The sequence below is a fragment of the Patella vulgata genome, chromosome 4 (genome assembly GCF_932274485.2).
Source record: "Patella vulgata chromosome 4, xgPatVulg1.2, whole genome shotgun sequence".
NCBI lineage: Eukaryota > Metazoa > Mollusca > Gastropoda > Patellidae > Patella > Patella vulgata.
This window is the reverse complement of record NC_065882.2, coordinates 81,192,876-81,204,844: the sequence shown is the minus strand read 5'-3', so window position 1 is coordinate 81,204,844 and position 11,969 is coordinate 81,192,876. Positions and strand designations below refer to the sequence as shown.

Below are 11,969 nucleotides of genomic sequence, written 5' to 3'. Positions count from 1 at the left end.
CATTTCACCCTTATAATGGTCAGTCTGTGCCTTACTTAGTCTAACGATCATTTGGAATAAATCGATGAATGTGAACTTCATTTCATTTTGTCATTTGTTTCTTCGTCAGTTTCATTAGGTGACTTTAATAACACTTAAAAATCAAATATCCCCTACTTTTTTTGAATAGTATATGATGTTTGTTTATTTTCAGGTGAAATATCCTACTATGATTATATTAGGTGGAACAGATACCTGTGTACCCAATAGTCAGGGCAAGGAATACTACCGCGCGTTAAAGGCACGTAATGTACCTACAAGGTATGTGTCAGTTATACCTGTTGTCTCATATTCTTACAAAGTGTGTGACAATTACATATGTTAGGTATTATAACCCATTTAAAGGGCAATATTGGTGCCAGTCATTATCACATATGTGATAGAGCTGGTTAAACACATTCCAAATATAATTTTAACACAGAGATCATTGCTACGATAGCTGAGTAATACAGGTTTCCTGAATCGGAAGTGACGAACGCCAAAGGAAAACACGAGTAATCCCTCTATATAACTGACTGATGTGACGAGTGATAACAAACACATGGGCGAATTTTGCCTAATAAGTAAACCGGTGCCGCATCGCAATTGTATAGGCGTAGGTTCATATCACTTACCATCATACAGCCGAGGATAGATGTAGAGTAACGGAATCTGTCGAGGTTTGCCGAGATAGAGAGAGAAAGGGAGAGAGAGAGAGAGAGAGAGGGAGGGAGGGAGAGATGTGAAGCCATCTGTCTAATACTAGTAGGGGGATCACGTGGCTAAGTGGGTAAGACGCTGGCTCGCTAGCCTGGAGGTTGGGTGTTCGATCCCTGCATTTGCCGAGAAAGTTCATCCCGATCTTCCGGCGTGGTTCACCCCTTGTCAGTGACGCAGGACGGAGGGTCTGACAAGGACAGCTGTCTAGTCCTTCGGATGAGACGAAAAACCGAGGTCCCGTGTATACATTGAAATGCACGTAAAAGATCCCTTGGCAGTTGGAATTCGATATAAGAGTAGGCGATAGTGCCGCTGCCCGGGCAAAATGTCCTTCGTCGTCTTCATTAGCCCAGCATAGGAGCAGAACAGTGGGACGTTAAACCCCATTTCATTTCATTTCTAATACTAGTAACAGTAAGGAGTCTATAAATAGCTTTCTGTCTCCTGGTATATTCACCCTTCCTACAGTTTTCTACAACAAGGTTCCACACATGTTAGTTTAAATTTGAGCTCCTTAGACTGTCCCAAGCCCGACTGGCGTAGTGTGAGTAACTGTGATGCGAATAAGACGTTGTATAATGATCCTACAATACAAAGACCTATTCATTCGGTTGATATGGGGCCGGCTGGGGAACAGTAGAGATACCGTTTAATATCATGGCCACCAGAAGGTCTAGGAAAGAACTAGAGCGTTTCGGGATCGGGACTAGTATATGGTTTATTTTAATTTCAATAACATGCTTGTAGATACGGGTGACCAGCAGAAACCCCTACAAGGTTGGAAAGGCGGTCCCACTCCTTGTCACGTACCAGCAGGGGATGAAAATCACACAACTTAACTCAATGACAGACCTTATGATCTAAAGGCACGCTTTAAATCATTCGGCCACACAACCGCTCAGCAGATTTAACCTCTATCAATAGATCCATCGACCATTTATTTTATATTTTCAGGTTATTAGAGTATAAACACGAGGGCCATATTATAGTGTCAGTTGAATCAGGAGCAGATTTGTTTGTTAATGCTATTTTTTGGTTTAATAAATATGGTACATAAAGTTATATATGTTATATATCGTATATGATATATGTTATATATCGTACATGATATATCTCTTATATAAATATCGTACATGATATATGTTATATATAAATATCGTACATGATATATCTTATATATAAATATCGTACATGATATAGCTCTTATATGAATATCGTACATGATATATCTTATATATAAATATCGTACATGATATATCTTATATAAAAATATCGTACATGATATATCTTATATATAAATATCGTACATGATATATCACAGATATCGTACACGATATATTTTATATATAAATATCGTACATCTTATATATCAATATCGTACATGATATATCTTATATATAAATATCGTACATGATATATTTTATACACAAATATCGTACATGATATATCTTATATATAAATAACGTACATGATATATGTTATATATATCAGCTAATAACACATTCTACAGTAGATGTCGTCTGTGTAATAAATTTCATAATCTAAATATCGTACATGATATATTATATCTTATTTAATTTATAAATATCGTACATGAAGTTACACGATATATCTCATAAATACCGTACATGATATATTTTATATTTATCACAAAATAACTCATTCTGCAGTAGTTGTCGCTTGTGTGATAACTTTCATAATCTACTGCGATATCTCCTTAGGAAATAGGGGGTTGGATGGCGAATGGTTAGCGCGTGCGTGCTGTATCATAAGGCCTGTCATTGAGTCAACTGGTGTGATTTCGAATCCCTGGCTGTACGTGACAAGGTGTAGGGTCGCATGTCCAACCTCATGGGTTTTCTCCGGGTCCTCCGGTTTCCTCTCACTGCTAACGACCCCTACCCGCAAGCGAATTATTGAAATAAAATTAAAACCATATGCTAGTCCAAAAATGACCTAGTTTGTGTCACCCCCTCTCCCTCTCTCTCTCTCTCTCTCTCTCTCTTGATGTCCCGCCTCAAAAACATGAACATTCATCAACAACAGACTGAAAATGTACATTCAAATAAACTTCTTAGATTCTAGAACAAGAAGTTAACAACAAATGTCACGTAAAAGAGATAATTGCTTGATATAGATGCAATATATTCGTTGATGAATTTACTAGTCTTTGTCCGTATAACATAGTTATCGCCCCTTAATCACTATAGACAATAGCTCTCGAAGTAAAATGCTATCACTTTCTTCGTTGATGAAACTTTATTTCAATAATTCGCTTGCGCGTAGTGGTCTTTAGCAGTTTGGGGAAACTGAAGGACCCGGAGAAAACCCAGGAGGGATGACAGGCGACACTACTGCTTGTCACGTACCACCGGGAAATCGATGGTTTTAGAAAAAAACAAATGTTCAGTTCAAATGTTTCCGGAAGACATCACAAAACATTCCTACATGGCATTTTGATGGCATCCATTTACGGTCGAACTTTCGAATTTCGAAAAAAACGCCAGATTCTTTGAGAAATAACCGAGATATGGTCAACATGCGATACTTTTTTGTCCCATTCGTTAAACACTCCCTGTTTGTCAAAATTGATCCAATTTATAATAAATGTTGGATGTCAACAAAATCTACGATTGCATAATGTTTGACCCATGCTATTTTTTGGCTGCAACGTCTGACTAAAATCCACAAAAGAAGAATATTAATAAAACTCTTTCCAAAACAAAACGTGTTCCTATCAAGAAAAAGAGGCTAGAAGAGAGACAAATAGGAAACTAAACTGAATGATTTACATATGGAGGATCATGGATCGATTTCAGTTGATAGTATCATTGTAAATACTAAACTAAATTAAAACCTTTTTGGGCTGATCTTCCTATTAGGGATCCAACTTTTAAGAATACTGTAGTTTACAAGACACTCTATATCGCTTAAACTTAAAGATACCTTTATGTAAGATTTAGATAAAGAGCTAGCTATTCTTGCTATAATAGTTCGAAAATAGATAATGTAAAATGAATAATTTGAAAATGTCATTCAAATTACTCTATTGCGAGCGAGGATATTAGCATTTGAAGTCTCGCTCCTCCATTTTTTAGCTTAAATCAAAATATGGCCGAACTGTTTTAATCTATTTAATATCGGAGAAACCCGATGCCACCGAGGGCTGATTATGTTCTGGATAAGTTAGTAATGTCTAATTAATAAATTAGATAACATTTCAGGCCTAAAGAAAGACCTGTAATAGGCAGATTTAGCTCTTGCATAATGTATGTTTAAATCAAGTTCGTGCTTTAATGTAAATAAATGAATATGTAAAAGATCACGTGACAGTATTGGCTGATATTATTGGTTGTTACTACCAGATAGTGTGAATGATGGGAGGGTTGGGGCTAAGATTAATTATTGATTGTTGTTACCAGATAGTGTAAACGATGGGAGGGGGAGGGCCGAGGGGCTAGGATTAATAAATTTATCTGTAAGAGGTCATGTGACAGTATTGGCTGATATTATTGGTTGAGCGATTATCACCATCTGTAGTGACAGTCGATTAAACACAAATAATAGATAAACATTTATAGGCACATATTTTTATCTCGCATCATGATCATGCAATTTATTTCCCACAAGATAAAATTTGTCCACCATGTCCATCATGACAAACGCTAGCGGAGTAAGAAGCTCGAATCTTTGTCGACCTGTATTGACTTGGGCAGTTGTTCTTGGTCCACGATCTGACTTTCGCCTCACAAGCTGTTCCGCATGATATCATAGCTGAATTACCACATCCACATCCAAGCCAACCCCTACAACTCTGAATGGAGCCAAAGTCGTGCAAAATCCTACCATAATTGCTGTTGTCCACGGCCTTACAGAAACAGCTGAAAGAAAACAACGACACTTTGAATTATTTAAGTTTTAACCTCCTACTTTTCTCTTCCTTCCGACCTGATGAAGACGGGCATACGCAACGCAGTGTACTATGAGACCAAATTTGTCCGAACAGCGACGCTACGGCTTACAGCTATCAATGGTGATTTTAAGTTTTCACCAACGTGTATATGGCATCTGCGTTCGTCCCACCGAACGACTAGACGCCGTGTCTGCTAGGTCATCAGTCGTGGGCCACTTCCATGAAAAAAACACACCGGAAAATTCCAAGGAACTTTGTAAGACCTCAACGAGATCTATTACGTGATCTCCTGGTTAGCTAGCCAAGATCTTACTCACTGAGTCAGCGCGGCTCTCAATTCATGAGCTACAACACTACAAAGGATTTGGTATTGTATTTTGTTCGTCCAGCTTTGGGAGGTCATATGGACAATTCATCGATTTGGAATCTTTGATAATGAACTGCGTTAGTGTAACCCACCCGAGTGAGCCACGGTGTTCGATCCCTGGATTGGCTGAGTAAAAGTTCATCGGGATTTTCCGACGTGGTTTCCCCTTGTCAGTGGTGCAGGACTGAAGGCCTGATAAGGACAGCTGTCTAGTCGTTCGGAGGGGACGAAAAACCGAGGTCCCGTGTATACGTTGACATGCACGTAAAAGATCCTTGGCAGTTGGAAATCGATATAAGAGTATGCCATAATACCGCTGCCCGGGCAAAATTGGACTCATAGCACAATGTATGGCGTATGCACGTCTTCATTAGCCAAGTCGGAGCTAAACAGTAGGACGTTAAACCCCATTTCATTTCAGGTCGTTACCCACCCGTATCCATACCACACACAGATAACGGACCTTCCCAACCTAGACTCTTCTGGTGACATATTTAGTTTTATTTTGTTGGTAAAATATTCAGTAGTCTACTCCATCATTCATGCGTTGTACTAAACTATGTAACGTCTCGTTGCAATCTGTATTTCAACAATTCTCCTGCGCACAGACATATTTAGGAGGGTACTGGGTGAAATCCCACTAGGCTAGCCATGCAGTTTACATTGTTAAAATCGGATTGTGGGAGGGGCTGGATACCCGGTGAAATCCCACGAGGTTAGACGTGCACTATACAATGAATAAAAGAATGAAATATTGTGCGCGTCAGCTACAACCGGAATATATTGGCACATCAGCTCCAACCGGTCTATATTGCCCCAAACATATGGCGTTACTCGAAACAAATTAAAAACAAATAATCACAAAATATATCTATATATACATCCATAAAAACAAATATCACAGTAAATATCAAATAAATATAAACTTTATATATATATAGAGAGAAAATCAGGATATATACAATTCAAATATTCGATAAAAAATTGTCTCTTTTAAAAAAATCCGACGCTTTACAATATAGACCAGGCTGGGCAAACAATTGCCGTAGTGCCTGGCAACGGTAATACTTAGTTCTAATGTACTTGAGATGATTGTAGTCAATTAAAATATGTGTAGCTGTCGTGCACTATACAGTGGTAAAACCGAATTGCGGGAGGGAACCTGGTACCCGGTGAAATCCCACGTGGTTAAATAGGCACTATATAGTGGTAAAATCGGATTGCGGGAGGGGCTGGGTACCCGGTGAAATCCCACGAGGTGAAACATGCACTATATAGTGGTAAAATCGGATTGCGGGAGGGGCTGGGTACCCGGTGAAATCCCATGTGGTTAAACAATTGTAAAATCGGATTGTCCGTGGTTGTATAAACGAGGGGTGGGGGTGGAGGGCCGAATGGTTAGTACGTGCGCGCTGTATCATGAAGCCTGTCATTGAGTCAACTGGCGTGGTTTCGAATCCCCGGTTGAACGTGACAAGGAGTAGGGTTGCCCTGCTAACCTCGTGGGTTTTCTCCGGGTCCTCCGGTTTCCTCCCACTGCTAAAGACCCCTACGCGCAAGCGAATTATTGAAATAAAATTAAAACCATATGTTAGTCCCGAAATGACCTAGTTTGTGTCGAATGGACGTTAAACTCTCTCTCTCTCTCTCTCTCTCTCTCTCTCTCTCTCTGTATAAACGACAAAGCTACCAACATATTATGTAGAAAACTCACTTTTTCGCGTTCCATCCCTTTCTCAAAAGCCATCCATCGGTCTGATTCACTATCATTATAACCAATATTAAAGCGACGTATCGGACTTCAGACATTTTTAAAAATAAATGTTGGCTGGAAAAAAAAATTCAATAAAAAAAAATAAATGTAATAAATTATTCTCCTCATATGGTATATTTCTCACACACAGGGAACCTCAGTTGTTCTTCCCGTCAGATGGAGCCACGGTGGCTAAGTGGGTAAGACACTGACTCAGTAGCCTTTGTATTGGAATTGTTATTTGAAGATAGAACGTACACTAACAATGTTGCCCCAGAAGCTGAGAGTTATTTAAATTTTCAGATAACATTTTAAAGTGTTTCCATATTATATAGAGTGGATAATAAACGACCAAGGATCAATTCGAACAAGCCACATGTTGAACTGAAATTATCAAAGTGACAGTATTATTGCAAAACAATTTCATCCATTTGTAAATTTTATTTGGAAATACAGTAATACAAACATTAAATACATCAGTGTGATATCATTTTAAATATAAATTATGTAACTGTAAATAAATTTTGGATATTTGGTTGGTTTGTTTATTTTACAGGGGCGGATCTAGGAATTTTGAAAAGGAGGGGCGCCGCAAAATGAAGCCACTGACCGCGGAGACGGGCACGCCGCTGAGAGGGTTTTTTTTGGAGGGGGTGGGGTGGGGGATCCTCCCAAGAAAATTATCCGTCATTTCCTTGCATCTGTAGCCATTCCAAGAGCTATTTGGCTGATATTTTCGTCTAAGTAAACGTTCGGAAATCGTTGAAAAAAAAAGAGCCTTACCCGATTCCACAAGATGTTATTATTGATGTCTGTCTATAGTCACTCTATAGGATTAGGGCACCGTCAGCTAAACAACAAGAATTCGCTTGAAAGTGGAAGCATTAATTAAACCAGACTGGTGTGTTTGAGTCGATGGTTTGAGTTATTTGGGATCCCTGCAATGGGTTGGGAACGGACATATTTGGGTCTGAGAAAAGGCACTTTCAGCAGAAAAAAGGGCACTGTCAAAAATTGGAACCGCTTCTGTCACGAACTCAACTGTGAGCAAAGCCCAGGGCCCCGCGGTTCATGGCAAAAAGAGAAAAAAAATTAAATTCCAGATGAAAGTTTCACGGTAATCGACCTAGCGGCGCGAGGACGGAGACTTAGCTATTTCTCAAACTTCTCTGTGAAGGTTTCACGGGGTGATCGGTCTAGGCTTCTCGCGGTGCGATGGGCGGAGACTGGGTGAGTCTGCAATCCCTCAACCTTCTCTGTGATTGGTCTAAACCAGTGACGTAGGCAATTTTTTAGCAGTAGTCACGGTCACGCGTTAGTGGTCCCTCGATTCTAGTCAGGCCCAGGACCCCGCTCCGGTTAAGCTGGGCTCTGACTGTGAGTAGATTTCTTGAAATCGTCGTTTTCATATTCTACGTCTTGTACAGTTTTTTTTATCATAATCAGAAACTTTTGGTAAACATTCCGGGAATTTTTCGCCAAAGAATGATGGGGAAATTTCGATGTTTTCGGAAGCAAACTTGCGTTTTGTAGCAGTTCATTGAAGAGAGCGGCGTCCATTTTGACGACTATGGTCGAACTAGCTTCTGTTCGGGTGTAGTGAACTATACTTTGTCGTATAGTCGTGGCCATAGAAGGGCACCGGGAGTAGCGTGTTCGATCCGTGCATTGGCCGCGAAAGTTCACCAGAATAAAGATTTTCCGACGTGGCTTCCCCTTGTCAGTGGTGCAGGAAGGAGGGCCTGACAAGGATCGGGCAAATAAAAACGAGATTCCTTGTATACATTGGCGTGCTCGTAAAATATCCCTTGGTAGTTGAAATTCGATATAAAAGTAGGCCATAGTGCCGCTGCACGGGCAAAAATTCCCTCATAGCACACTGCATAGCGTATGCCCGTGTTCATTCGCCGAGTCGGAGTAGAACAGTTGGCCGTTAAACACCATTTCACTTCATTTCGTGCCATCAGAAAGACAGACGACGTTTCTTGAGACACCAACGGGGCAAACGATGCTCGAAAACCCCGGGAGATTTTCTCTGTCACAATGGGGTCGAACTTCGGACACCCTGATTATTCAGCCAGTGATTTACTCACTGCGACACCGTGATCCCATAAAATATCGAAATAATCTACAAGCTGGAATGAATGATCTAAATTAGGTAATGTAGAAAGAGTATGCTTACCCTGCCTCGTGTACGATGCAATGTTTAATAAATGCACTTGTATATGATGTATAAATATCAATCCAAGAGCAGTATTTATACTTAAAATGTGTTAAAAACCATTTATTTTGGATACGTGCTATGACACGGTTGAAACTAAATGAACAATACAAGAAATTAGATCCTGTTCGGTTATTTGAATGATATAAAAAAAAGTCTGTCACACTGTAAAAACATGCGGTTTATTCTTTTTTTGGTATTCACGAAAATGAAATGAAATGAAATGGAGTTTAACGTCCTACTTTTCTGCTCCTAACCTGAGGTATTCACGAACAGGGGAACTGGCGTGGACGTAAAATCTGATGGCATTTCCAGTTTACACTTCAAATATTTCAAACTAAGCTAAAGTGATATGATACATGATCGAGACTCTAAATACGTGTATATCTAAACTACCGGGAATAATGACAGATACTCTAAATACGTGTATATCTAAACTACCGGGAATAATGACCGATTCTCTAAATACGTGTATATCTAAACAAGGGAATAATAACCTAGACTTTAAGTACGTGTTTATCTAAACTACCGGGAATAATGACCTAGACTCTAAATACGCGTATAGCTAAACTACCGGGAATAATGACCGATACTCTAAATACGTGTATATGTAAACTACCGGGAATAATGACCGATACTCTAAATACGTGTATAGCTAAACTACCTGGAATAATGACCGATACTCTAAATACGTGTATATCTAAACTACCTGGAATAATAACCGATACTCTAAATACGTGTATATCTAAACTACCGGGAATAATGACCGATACTCTAAATACGTTTATATGTAATCCTGAATGGATTGTCATGCAATAGAGAACAACCTATAAAACACTACCCCACAAAACAAATCATCACATGAAATTTCATGAAATCAGAAATTCTATTATTGACGCAATAATGAAATGGGGTTTAACGTCCAACTTGTCTGCTCCATCAGGGCTAATTAAGACGGGCATTATAGTCATGTAGTGTGCTATGAGGGAAATCTTGCCTGGACAGCGGCACTACGACTTACTCTTAATACGAATTCCAAAAGGGTTCTTTAACGTTCATCTCAAAGTGTTCACTGAATCTCGGTTGTTCGCCAAATCCGCATGGGCGTGGGTTTGGGGGGGGGGGGGCGGGGGAACGCGTCCCCTCCCTTAGAATGTGAAGGGGGGGGGGGGACGAATAGGTCTCTGTCCCCCCCCCCCATGATTTTGATCGCCAGGACAGATTTTCAGGTTTATATCCACATGATGGTGAGCTTGTTTCTACGTATCTGAAACTCAATCAGGACATGGAACAAGAATTGCCATTCTTCAAGCGCCAGTTTTCGGCCAAATCCATTTCACTTGTGCATGAAGCGTTCCTCATTATGTCACCTGAAGTGAGGCAGATGTTCCCTTCTGTCAAAGCTCTTCTCATCTCACACTGCTGTACCGTGCTAGTTCCTGCTCAGTTGAGCGATCCTTCAGCATTCTGCGCCGATCAAAACTTGGCTGCGCAACTCCATGACGCAAAACCGACTGAACCACATGAGGGCGTGTGCGGTGCATAATGACCCCCTTCATGCCGCCAAGATATTCAAAGAGAACAGTCTTGATCGTAGAACGATTCACTTAACTTCATATATTTATGCAGCTTTGATGTAGGTAGTCAATTTTTCCATATTGTCATCATATTACCCCTAGTTACAGCCTTCATCGACATAACACTGGTACAGTAAACTGTTCGTAATAATTTGTTTCGTTTGGTAATGAAATGTTCCAGGTTCCAGAGTTCGTCCGTCCCCCTCCCCCCCCCCCCCCAAAAAAAAAAAAGTTATGACAAATCCACGCCCTTGCCAATCCGAATAACTAGATGAATGTCCGTTGTCAGATGCCCCGTCCTGCATCGCAAGGAGAAACCACACCGGTAATCCTGAGGAACTTTCTCAGCCATAACCGGGATCGAACCCGGTACCTCCCGATTAACAAGCCAGCCATATTTTGATTTAAGCTAAAAATGAAGGAGCGACATTTGGCTTCGAACAACCAGTACGGTGGTTGAAATTATTGCACACGTCATTTCACATTATCTATTTTCGAACTATTATAACAAGAATGGCTAGCTATTTATCTAAATCTTACATAATGTATCTTTAAGTTAGAAGTCGCGTTTGATTTACAGTGAGTACACCGAATCTAGGTTTTTCGTCCAATCCGAATAACTAGATGACCGTCACTTGCGCTCCATCCTGCATCACTGACCAGGCGATTCCAATTTCCTTTCTTTGGCGGAAAAAAAATGAAACCAAGAGTGATCACTGGTTCAAACTGTATAGGAATCTATGACAGCGGGAATTCCAAGAACAGCATGAAACGTTGTTTCCTATTTCGCATTGCAATATAACCATAGAATATCATATTTTAGTCTCAAAATAACCGAGATGTTGGTTTATTTTTTTAGATCCCTTGAAATTCAAATATCATTAATTACTTGTATCATATTTACCTTAAACTTTCTGTTTATAACAGCACGGTGTGAAGACTGTAGACAGCTTTTATATCAGTACAGTATTGTTGATACCAACACAGTCGTTTATATCAGCACAGTGTGAAGATTGTGTCAGCGCGTTTATCTTTATAACGAGCTATTGGTGACTGAACATGACTGACAATTACTATATCCTGTCATATTTGCGATGCGAGAGGCAAGTTTGTCTTAAAACTGACTATCAAACACTCACAAGAATAGACAGCAACTGTTTCGCCATTCTGTCGTTAGTTGATTTTATATGTAACACATGCATAATAAGGGGGCAACTGTATTATGTTATGAGGGTTGTGGGGGGGGGGGGGTATGGCAAGTGCCCCCCACCTAGATCCAACATTGTTATTCTTTAAATACACAATGATGACCTTGTCACAGATCTAACCAGTTTATTAAATACATTAAAGTAAACTAATCATTAAAAGCAATCAATATCCCACCTTGTTGAAATTATTTA

At 39.8% G+C, this 11,969-nt stretch overlaps 1 long non-coding RNA gene across 3 annotated transcripts; it reads right to left on the bottom strand.

Annotated features, from left to right (window-relative positions):
• Nucleotides 1-4,312: 4,312 nt before the first annotated feature.
• On the bottom strand, nucleotides 4,313-11,629 carry LOC130012553 (uncharacterized). 3 transcript variants are annotated; one of them, XR_008788027.1, is made up of 4 exons: nucleotides 8,954-8,991; nucleotides 7,555-7,621; nucleotides 6,733-6,846; nucleotides 4,313-4,619 (listed from the first exon to the last, which is right to left on the bottom strand). It is a non-coding gene; the product is annotated as an uncharacterized LOC130012553 (long non-coding RNA). The 3 variants fall into 3 exon arrangements; XR_008788025.1 differs by lacking the exons at nucleotides 7,555-7,621; nucleotides 8,954-8,991 and adding an exon at nucleotides 11,474-11,629; XR_008788026.1 differs by lacking the exon at nucleotides 7,555-7,621 and having other exon boundaries at nucleotides 8,954-9,078.
• Nucleotides 11,630-11,969: the final 340 nt, after the last annotated feature.